The following is a 12,121-nucleotide window of genomic DNA, read 5'->3' as shown; positions in this document are numbered from 1 at the left end:
GCCTAAGAAGAACAAGGGGCCCACCCAGTAATTGGGCTCTGCTGACGTCTCAGCAGAATATCTGGATAGTCAATGTACAGATTTGTACATACAAATGATTAATTCCGATCCCTGTATGTAAAGAAATGGAATGTATATGTGTGTATGGCATCATCAGTTGTATAGATATGAAAATAATTCGATGAATAAAGTATATTTTTGAAATTAAAAAAACTTGGTTGGCATAGACGAGTAGGACCGAAGGGTCTGTTTCCGTGCTCATTCACTCGATGAGTGGTCTGCTTGTTCTCTGCAACCCGTAATGTCCTGAAACAACGGATAGCCCATGAGTTGAAGCCAAATGTAACGGCCGGCGAGCGGTGTATTTTGAATTACGGTAAGCTTGCTATTGTGAATGTTGCCAGCAGGAGGCGGGCGGCTGCTGTGAGTCGGATGGGGGCCGGTTCCCACAATGCTGCTGCGCCCTGTTTGGAGAGCAGCTTGTACTATGCGGCGGGGCTGAAAGCGAGCCTTGCAGGTAGTGGTTTTTTTCCTTAAATGAATGTTTTTTTTTTAAAAAGACGCGGCTTCAATTTTGCATTTGCAGAAGATTATATCTTCTAAACAAAAGCACAAAGGCATAGAGCGCACCCCGGATCATGTAAGTCATTTTGGTTTTCTGTATCTAAGAGATTTATTTTTTGTGTTGCTGAAGCCAGGCAGTGTGTTGGAGAGATATAGAGCATACACGGGCCTGTGTAGCTGCTGCGAGCACAGCGGCTGGAAGTCGCTATTTCGGATTCCTTTTACGGCAACATGTCTGATACAGTGTTGCACCGCGACTTGTCGTTTCTCCATTGCCTGGAAAATGCCCCCTTCTGCTCTTGTCTTGCCCTAGCGGCTAGGGGCCTGGACAGTTCTCGGCTCCAGTAAGCTTACAAGCTTACAGTCCGTCCCCCCCCCCCCCCAGTGTAGGTTTATACTGCAACATCAATTCAGGGGAATTCAGTTCTTGGATTGTTTTCCAGAATCACTTCGCGTTAATGCATTTTTTTTTTCAAAATGCAAGTTGGAAGTTTCAGACCGTAGGCGACACCCGATTCATCGACTGTTGGTTTGCTCTGGCTGTGTATATGATCCGCTTCAGGATTGGAGTTTCCTGTGGTGATAGAGTCGATGCAGCCAACTGAAAGTGTATTGCTCAGTTTACCTTAACCCCCACCCATCCTTTCAAGAAAACACTAACTAGCCTCAGCCAGAAGTTACTAGGAACTTGCTGGCTTTTGTTTTGTTTGGCTGTTGAGGTCATTGCTGATCACCCCATGCAGCCAATCGAGTGGAAAATAAATATTTTGCTCAAATGTCAGATCTTGGATCAGCGAATTGAAAGAACGGGATTTCTTGCACCCATCAGTGACAGCGTAGTGGATAATGCTTAAGTGTATTTTTGTCAGAACACGCCGCACTGCACAGTGAAAAGTTCTCATTCCCAGGTTTGCATTTTAAAAAAAAAGTGGGGTACAGGAGAAGATGCAAGAAAGTTAAAACCTCCTAGTTTTGGTGGCAAATTGAAACAACTGATCAGATTTATAGGTGACCTGACAGAGGTCTTTAGAATCTTGGACGAGTTTAATTTACTATAGATTTTGAGAAGACCATTTTACTTCTGTGTAAGACCCAAAACAGGAACCTTCAATATAAGGTAGTCTTTAAACCAACGAAGGAATTCAGGAGAAATTTGTTAATTAGCCTAGAATGTGAAACCTCCGCAAGATGTGGTTGAGGCAGGTCATATACAAGTCTTACAGTAAAATCGATAAAATGTCTCTCACAATGTTATTAAGCAAAACTATGCTGGAGGGAGTAATGTATTAGCATGATTGTGGATTGGTTAACATACAGAAGACAGGCCATGGTGGTGCAATGGTTAGCATTGTTGCCCCACAGATTTGATTCCAGTCTTGGGTGACTGTGCAATTTTCTGTTCTCCCTGTGTCTACGTGGGTTTCCGTTAGATGCTCTGGCTTCCTACCATAGGAGAAAGTGAGGACTGCAGATGCTGGAGATCAGAGCTGAAAAATGTGTTGCTGGAAAAGCGCAGCAGGTCAGGCAGCATCCAAGGAGCAGGCGAATTGACGTTTCGGGCATAAGCCCTTCTTCACCATGGGCTTCAGCAGAAGGGCTTATGCCCAAATCGTCGTTTCTCCTGCTCCTTGGATGCTGCGCTTTTCCAGCAACACATTTTTCAGCTTCCTACCACAGTCCAAGAGATGTGCAGGTTAAGTGGATTGACTATGTTGAATTGCCCTGTTGTGTCCAGGGATGCATAGACTGGGTGGATTAACCAGTATAAATGTGATAGGGTGGATCTGGGTGAGATGCTTTTTGGAGGGTTAGAGCAGACTCAATGGGGTGGCACGGTGGCTCAGCAGTTAGCACTGTTGCCTCACACTGCCAAGGACCTGCGTTCGATTCACACCTTGGGCAACTGTCTGTGTGGAGTTTGCACATTCTCCCCATGTCTGCGTGGGTTTCCTTTGGGTGCTGTGGTTTCCTCCCACCATTCAAAGATGTGCAGGTCAGGTGAATTGGCCATGCTAAATTGCCCATAGTGTTAGGTGCATTAGTCAGGGGTAAATACAGGGTATGATCTGGGTGGGTTGCTCTTCTGAGGGTCGGTGTAGACTTGTTAGGCCAAAGGGCCTGTTTCCATACTGTAGGGAATCTAATCTATTCTAAAAATGTGCTGAATGGCCTTTATCTGCACTGTTGACATTCTAAGACAGAATTAGAATTAATGGATATTTTTCACATGAGAAAGATGTAACTAGTGGAGTGCCCCAAAGAACATTCCAAGTGTCTCCATTGTTTATTACCTATAGCAATGTGTTGAGGGGTAAAATTGTTGTGAAAATAGGTGAGTGGGGATGTTGTGATGCAGACCTAAGAAATCTATAAGGAGATATGGATAGGTTCAGAAAATGGCCAAAACCTGGTGCGTAATACTGGAAAGTGAGTTATCTCATTTGGTAGAGTCACCAGGCAGGCTTCCATTTAAACTGCGAGGGACTCCCAAAAAAATAGTGAAGCATTCTGAGACCTGGGTGTTTGTGTACATGAACACAAAAAGGTAAGCATGCAAATGCAGCATGTAATTAAGAAATGAAAGGGAATTTTGGCTTTAAATGCAAGGGACTAGAGTTTACACACAGGAAAGACACTTTATAAGAATCCAGGGTATTGCTGAGATCTCACCTGAGTACGGTGTGCTGTTTGATCCCAGTATTTTAAAAAAGGATATATTGGCACTGGGGGCAGAGATTCACGAGCCTGATTTCTGAGATGAAGGAGTTGACTGAGGAAGAATGGCTAAACAGGTCTTCGTTCACTAGAGTTTAGAAAAATGATGCGTAATCTGATTGAAACAAACAAGATTCTGAGAGGACTTTACGGAGTATATCTTGAGATATTTCCACTAATGAGGCAATCTCAAGCTAGGGAATATAATTATGGAATAAAGGGACACTGACATGAATAGGAATTTATTCTGCAAGTAGTGAATGTCTCGGGTTTTCTATCCCAAAGTATTGTGGAGGCTAAATCACTGGAAGTATTTAAAGAAGAGGTTTTGAGATATCAAGGAGTTGGACGTTTTGAACAGCTGGCATGAAAGAGGGATCGAGGTCTGAGGCAGATCAGCCATCATCTTAAAATGGTGGGCAGGCTTGAAGGGGTGAATGGCCTATTCCTGCATCAATTTTTCTTATCTAGATAAGCATAATGGAGGAAGGAACAGAAGGATGCTGATGGAGTGAGGTGAGAGATAACATTCCACATTCTAACCACTCACTGCGTAAAAACTGTTTTCCTCATGTTGTAGTTGCATTGATCTTTACTAGAGAATAAAGCTGTACACCAGGTAATGGAAGGGATGTAGGAACTCAAAAAAATCACAATCATCAGAGATTGTTACTGAGTAGATTAGCTGGGATCTTGTCAGCCCCAGGTCCAATGATGGACACCAGCTTAGGGTCTTAAAAGAAATGGCTAGTGGGGTCATTGTTGCATTGTTTTTAATTTTCCAGAAATTCCTACATTTGCGGAATGTCCATTAGATTGGAGAATAGTGAATGTAACTTCTTTATTCCAAAAGGGGGAGAAATGGAAAGCTGAAAACTCCAGGTCAGTTTGCTTAACATCTATCATTGGGAAGATGTTAAAATCCTTTATGCAGAATTTCCTTATTAAAGAATTTATAACAGGGCACTTAGAGAAGTTAAAGATAATAGACAGGGTCACATGGCATGGATAGAAGATTAACTGACTAGCAGGAAATGGAAAATAGGCACAAATGAGTCATTCATGGTTGGAAAGATTTAATAAAGGGTAAACCACAGGGAAGCACTTGAGCCTCAAGTTTTCATAACTTGTATAAGTGACAAGGATGAAGGGAAGGAAGTATTGTAGCTAAATTTACTGATAATATAGATAAGTTGTGAGAGGTCATGAAGAGGCTACAATAGCAAATAATTAGTTTAAATAATTTGACACATTTGAAAAATAGAGTATAATGTGAAACTGGCCAATTGGAAGGAAAAATGAAAATGTTTATAATCTCATGGTGAGATTGCAGAGCTCTGAAGTACAGAGGGATCTACATGTTGTAGTGCATACGTCACCAAAGGTTAGTATGCAGATCCACTAAGTAACTAAAAAAGCTAATAGGACATATTGTTTGTTACTATAGGAATTCTATGAAAAGGTAACGGGATTATACTTCTGTTATACATGGCAATGGTAAGACCACATCCGGAGTACATACACAGTATTGATCTCCTTATTTAAGGAAGGATATAAATATGTTTGAAGCAATTCAGACAAGATGTACTAAATAATATCTGGAATGGGCAGGTTATCTGGGTGGGAAAATTTAGACAGCCTTGGTTTATATCCACTGGAGTTTACAATAATAATTGGTAACTTAGAGTCTTGGAGATGTACATCATGGAAACAGACCCTTCGGTCCGACTCATCTATGCTGACCATATATCTTAAACTGATCAATCCCATTTGCCAGAACTTGTACTCCCCGACCCCAAGGAAAAGACTTTGTCAATTTACCCTATCCAACACCTTCATGGTTTTATAAACCTCTATAAGGTCGCTCCCTCAGCCTCCATCACTGCATGGAAAACCGCCCCAGTGTATTTGGCATGTCTATAGCTCAAACCTCTAACCCTGGCAACATCCTTGTAAATCTTTTCTGAACCCTTTCAAGTTTCACATCATCCTTCCAGTAAGTGGGAGATCAGAATTGCTCACAGTATTCCAAAAGTGGCCTAACCAATGTCCTGTACAGCCACAACGTGACCTCCCAAATCCTATACTTGATACTCTGGCCAATAAACGAAAGCATAACAAATGCCACCTTCACTATCCTATCTACCTGCGGTTCCACTTTTAAGGAACTATGAACCTGCACTCCAAGGTCTCTTTGTTCGACGACACTCCCCGGGACTTTACCATTAAGTGTATAAGTCCTGTCCTGATTTGCCTTTCCAAAATGCAGCATCTCACATTTATTTAAATTAAACTTCATCTACCACTCCTCAGCCCAGTGACCCATCTGATCAAGATCCTGTTGTACTCTGAGGTAATCATCTTTGCTGTCCACTACACCTCCAATTTTGGTGTCATCTGCAAACTTACCAACTATATCTCCTATGTGCGTATCCAAATCACTCATATAAATGATGAAACACACTGGACCCAGCACCGATCCGTGTGGCACACAACTGGTCACAGGCCTCCAGTCTGAAAAGCAACCCTCCACCACCACTCTCTGTCTTCTACCTTCGAGCCACATCTGCATCCATATAGCTAGTTCTCCCTGTATTCCATAAGATCTACACTTGCTAACCAGTCTCCCACAAGGAACCTTTTCAAACACCTTATCGAAATTTCCATATGGATGGGTCCACTGCTCATCCCTCCTCAACCCTCTTCATTACTTTTTCAAAAAACTCAATTTGGTGAGACATGATTTCCCACGTACAAAACTATGTTGACTATCCCTAATCAGTCCTTGCCTTTCCAAATACAGGATTTACTTTCAACAACTTGCCAACCACTAATGTCAGGCTCATCGGTCTATAGTCCACTGACATTTCCTTACCACCTTTCTTAAATAGTGGCACCATGTTAGCCAACCTCCAGTCTTCTAGCACCTCACCCTATTACTTTTGTTGACCCAAATAACTCAGTAAGGGGCCCAGCAAACACTTCCCACAGAGTTCCGGGGTACGATTGATCAGGTCCTGGGGATTTATCCACCTTTATGCGTTTAAGACATCTAGCAGCACCATCTGTGTAATATGGACATTTTTTCAAGATGTCACCATCTATTTCTCCACATTCTATATCTTCCATGTTCTTCTCCACTGTGAACACTGATGCAAAATACTTATTTTGTATCTCTCCCCATCTCCTGCAATTCCACACATAAGCTGCCTTGGTGATCTTTGAGGGGCCCTATTCTCTCTCTAGTTACCCTTTTAACCTTAATGTACTTTTAAAATCCCTACAGATTCTTAACCCTATTTGCTAAAGTTATCTTATATCCCCTTTTTGCCCTTCTGATTTAACTCTTAAGTATACTCTGCCTTTATACTCTTCTAAGGATTTACTCAGTCTCTACTCTCTATACCTGACATATGCTTCCTTTTTCTTGGCCAAAACTTCAATTTCTCTAGTCATTCAGCATTCCCTCCACCTACCAGCCTTGCCTTTCACCCAAGCAGAAATATACTGTCTTTGGACTCTTATCTCATTTCTGAAGGCTTCCCATTTTCCAGACGTCCCTTTACCTGCGAACATGCGCCCATGATCAACCTTTGAAAGTTCTTGCCTAATACCATCAAAATTGGCCTTCCTCCAATTTAGAATTTTAACTTTTAGATCTGGTCTATTGTTTTCCATCGTTATTTTAAAGCTAATACAATTATGGTTGCTTGCTCCAAAGTGCTTCCCCACTGACACTTCAATCACTTGCCTGCCTTATTTCCCAGGAGTAGGTCGAGTTTTGCACCTTCTCTATTAGGTATATCCACATACTGAATCTGAAAATTTTCTTGTACGCACCTTACAAATTCCTCTCCATCTAAACCCTTAACACTATGGCAGTCCCAGTCTATGTTTGGAAAGTTTAGAAATCACCTACCATATTGAAGCATGCAACATCCTGAAATGTCTTGACAGGTGCACGTGGAAAGGATATTTTCTCCTGTTAGAGAATCTAGAATTGGGAATCTCTTCCTCAAAAAATGGTGGAAGCAGTTTCCTAGAGTATTTTTAAGGAAGCGGTAAATAATGGGAAACAATGGGAAAAAGGTTATTGAGCATAGGCAGGAAAGTGAAGTAATCTGATCAGCCCGGGCCTTATTAAACAGTCGAACAGAGTTGAGAGGTTGTACGGCCTACTCTTGCATCTAATTTGGATGTTAATTGTTTTAGTATTTTCCAGTCTCCCTAAATGAGTGTCTCCAGGTTCTTGACCCTCCCATCAATGGGGCCTGTTTCTCTCCATCTATTCTGTCCAGACCTTTTATAGTTTAGAGCATCTCTATCAGATTCCTTCTCAGCTTGACCTTTTCTACTTTAAGAAGAACAACCTCATTCTCCAATCTTCAATGTAGCTAAATCTCTCATCCTTGGATTTTTTACTACACCCTCTCTAAGTCCTTCACTTCCTTGGTAAAGTGTATTGTCCAGAATTGGACACAATACTACAATTGAATTGATGCCAACAAGTGCTAATGTTTTTTATGGCATCCTTGTTTTTATACTGTGTCTCCATTTATAAAGCCCAGGATCTTTTTTCCACTTTCTGATCATGCCCTACAATCTTCAATAATTGCATACTTATACCTCAGATTTCTCTTCCTGCATCTGCTTTAGAATTATATTCTTTATGTTGTTAAAGAATCATTACGGTTCAGAGGGAGGCCACTTGGCCCATTGTGTCTGCATTGGTCTTCTGAGCATTTTGACTTAGTATTGGTCTCCTGCCTTTCCCTCACCTTGACTTACATTTTGACAAGAAATAAAATCACTTCTCAGTTCTCTACCAAATCTCATTTACCAATCCTACCAGCCTTTCAATATCCCCTTGAAGTCTGCAACTGCCTTTTTATGGTTTAAAATGTATTCAAATTTTATATTATCTGCAAATTTTGGAATTGTAATCTGTACGACTGAGTTTAGATCACTAATATTTAAGAAAAGCAGGTGCGAATGCAGAAGCTCCACTAAAAACCTTCTTCTATCCTGACAAACATCACTTCACCACTACTGTCTGTTTCCTGCCCGTTTGCCAACTTTGTATCCATGTTGCTCTTCAAAATGGTGAGATAGGATCTCACACATCCAAGTGAGAGGACTGAACAGGGCTCAGCCTTGTCTTCAGAAAGTGGCACTTCGGGCAGGACAACTCCTCCCTTATTTGGTGTGTCAGCTTGGAATTTGATATTTAATTTGATTTATTGTAGTCACATGCACCTAAGTACAGTGAAAAGCTTTTTTTGTGAGCAGTACAGACAGATCATAGCAAGCAAGGACATACCGATCATAGGGTTTTTAGACAGAGTGAGGCATATAGGTTACACTACACAGGTGTGCGAAGCAAGATCGACATTAATAAGATTAATATTATTTGAAGTTAGAGAGTCCATTCATTGACATCTCTGTCTCAGTGAAGTGTAGTTAGGTAATGTTGCAGCCAATTTGAGTATAACAAGCTTGCAGAAATACCAATATTTTAACATCAGATAATCTGTTTTGACTGATGTTAGTTGAGGGATAAATATTGACCATGGCAGTAGGAAGAGCTCTCTTGCTGCTCTTTGAAATAATGCCTTGGGATCTTTTATATCCAACGGAGAACAAATGGGTCATCAGAATGATGACGACTCCAACAATACAGCACTCCTTCATTACTGGCTTATGTGCCAGACCAGACTTGTGTGCTAAAATCTCTGGAATGGGACATGTACCCACAACTTATTGACAGTTGAGAATGTTACCACTGAGGCACGATTGACATTGTGAGGACTGCAGATGCTGGAGATTAGAGTCGAGAGTGTGGTCCTGGAAAAGCACAGCAGGTTAGGCAGCTTCTGAGGAAGAGGAGAATTGACGTTTCAGGTAAAAGCCCTTCATCAGGAATGAGGCTGTGAGCTGAGGGGGTGGTGAGATAAATGGGAGGGGGGGGTGGAGTTGGGGGGAAGCTAGCTGAGAGTACGCTAGGGGGTAGACGAAGGTGGAGGTAATGGTGATGGGTAAAAGAGGAGGGTGGAGCGGATAGGTAGGAAGGAAGATGGACAGGTCATGAGGACGGTGCCGAGTTGGAAGGTTGGAACTGGGATAAGGGGAAATGAGGAAACTGGTGAAATTCACATTGATGCCGTGGGGTTGTTTACAAGAGGTTCTGATTGATCCTATGACCGTTCCAAGTGGTTTATAATTGTATGTGGCTTTGATGTTTGTATACGTCCAGTGACCAACTGCAATACACGTAGCCTATCCTCCATAACTGTCTCAATGATGATACAAATGCTGACCTGTGCCAGAGGTACCCCTTCATCAGAAATAATCAGTTTTTATGTTGTTTTTCTTTCTAGCATTAGCAAGTATTGTTGCTTACTCCTGATCAGGATTGGTGATTGAAAATTGATGACATGGATTTAAACTAAAATTCAACAGTATAATATAATTTTGAATTTCCTTCCTCTTTTTGAGGATAAGGTAAACTTGTAAAATATTAATTTTGGGGAAACTATGATTCCAACGGATATTATTGGATAAGTATGAGACTGCATTTTGGCTTGTTAGATCATATTTTTTTTGTTGGTTTTAATGAGGCAGTCTTGCACTGAACACTGCAGATTTGGGTTTAACAAAATAAGTTTATTATGCAAAATAAATGAAGATAATACAGCATAAATCAAACTATTTGCATATAACACACAATTTCAGAGCATACAGTAAAATACAATCCCATTAATCTCAACCGCTACTTTTTTTAATACTTGCACAAGAGAGAAATCCACAAACCAACAGTTACTCTCAGACAACAACTCACCAGGACGAAGGACCCGATACCCAGCATGAGCAAAACCAATGTAGTGTACAAAATCCCATGCAAGGACTGCACAAAACACTACATAGGACAAACAGGAAGACAGCTAATGATCTGCATCCATGAACACCAACTAGCCATGAAACAACACGACCCACTATCCTTAGTAGCCACACAAGCAGATGACGAGCAACATGAGTTCGACTGGGACAACACTACTATTATAGGACAAGGAGAAAGTGAGGACTGCAGATGCTGGAGATCAGAGCTGAAAATGTGTTGCTGGAAAAGCGCAGCAGGTCAGGCAGCATCCAAGGAACAGGAGAATAGACATTTCGGGCATAAGCCCATTGTAGGACAAGCCAAACAGAGAACAGCCAGGGAATTCCTAGAGGCATGGCACTCATCCACAGATTCAATCAATAAGCACATCGATCTGGACCCAATATACCGACCACTGCAACAGAGAGCTGGAACTGACAACCGGAAGCGGCAGATTCAGACCACGACAAATGCCAGAGGAAAAATCATAGAAGCGTTTCACAGGAGGCTCCCAAGCACGGAGGATGTCACCTAGACAGGGGACGAAACGTCTGCAACACAAATTCCCAGCTCGGCGAACAGAACCACAACAGAATTCCATTCTCTTATCACAACTTAAAGCTTAGTTAACTGTCCTCAGTTCCAATCTTGATAATCTGATGGCCTCTTCCTTGAGACTTCATATAAAAAGTTTAGATTTTCTCAACTTCGGATAACTCTTCAGTCTTTTAACCAAACACTGCTGGTCTTGAATTTTAAAACTCAATGCTTTACATGGAAGTAACCTATTTTTTTAACCATCATAAACTACCTCCCTTTCTCAGGCGCAACAGTATTACACATCCAGCTTCAGCCAAAACTTCTGTAAACCATCAAATTAAAACCCAAAAGCTTTCCCAAAGCAGTGGTGTTTTCCCAATCAAAAAATCTGTAGAACCCTGTAAACCAAAAGCCTAATGCACAACATTGTTTGTTTTGTTCGTTCATAAACTCTCCCAATGAAGAAAAATCGCACTCGGAACTGTATATTATACTGTTTCCAAAAGAAACCACCATGACTACAGAAACACAAGTTATTCATAAACCACTTCAGATTCAGACCAAAATACATATGCTACTAATTCAAATTCAAACTGTAAGATAAATGATGTTAAAATATTTGTATAAATCACACATCTTACATTACCATATTAATATTGTGTGATATCCTGTCAAATTATTGCCCACTCTTATTCCATGGACTCCCATTGTCAACATGATAAAGGTGCATCCACAATTTAGAGGTTGCGGGACTTTGGTGATGGAGGAACAGTGAAATGTTTCCAAGTCAATATGGTGAGTGATTTATTGAGTATTTGGAAGTTGTGAAATTCCGATTCTACTGCTGCTTTAGGTAGCGGAGGTTGTGGGTTTGGGCAATCTATTTGTTAGATGCCATATTATGCTGTTCTTTTTTTTTATTGTGATGATATGGCAGTGGTGTGTTATGGATCATATGGATGGGCAAGTTTGTGGCAACGTGCATGGTCTGGCATCACTATTCATAGCTACAGACTGCAGAGGTTGCAACTTCCTTTCCATCATATCTTGCAAAATGTCCAGACTACAGAGGAGAAAGTGCTGGATGTCTTGAAACGGGTAAAGGTGGATAAATCTCCAGGACCTGATCAGGTGTACCCTAGAACTCTGTGGGAAGCTAGAGAAGTGATTGCTGGGCCTCTTGCTGAGATATTTTTATCATCGATAGTCACAGGTGAGGTACTGAAAGACTGGAGGTTGGCAAACGTGTGCCACTGTTTAAGGGTCATAAGGACAAGCCAGGGAACTATAGACCAGTGAGCCTGACGTCGGTGGTGGGCAAGCTGTTGGAGGGAATCCTGAGGGTCAGGATGTACATGTATTTGAAAAGGCAAAGACTGATTAGGGATAGTCAACATGGCTGTGTGTGTGTGGGAAATCATGTCT

General features: G+C 41.4%; 1 protein-coding gene across 5 annotated transcripts in view; it reads left to right on the top strand.

Annotated features, from left to right (window-relative positions):
• The first annotated feature begins 440 nt into the window (after nucleotides 1–440).
• extl3 (exostosin-like glycosyltransferase 3) overlaps nucleotides 441–12,121 on the top strand; it is an 82,324-nt gene continuing 70,643 nt past the window's right edge. Inside the window, exons 1-2 of one of the 5 annotated variants that reach the window (XM_043680266.1) lie at nucleotides 451–640; nucleotides 3,751–3,795. The gene's annotated coding sequence lies outside the window, so the exon portion shown is untranslated. Of the gene's footprint in view, nucleotides 641–3,750; nucleotides 3,796–4,064; nucleotides 4,162–12,121 lie in introns of those variants that run through there. The other 4 variants (XM_043680291.1, XM_043680281.1, XM_043680256.1 and 1 more) reach the window with 4 other exon arrangements.

This window comes from Chiloscyllium plagiosum, chromosome 3 (assembly GCF_004010195.1).
Source record: "Chiloscyllium plagiosum isolate BGI_BamShark_2017 chromosome 3, ASM401019v2, whole genome shotgun sequence".
Classification (NCBI taxonomy): Eukaryota; Metazoa; Chordata; class Chondrichthyes; order Orectolobiformes; family Hemiscylliidae; genus Chiloscyllium; species Chiloscyllium plagiosum.
This window is presented reverse-complemented; position numbering and strand designations above follow the sequence as displayed.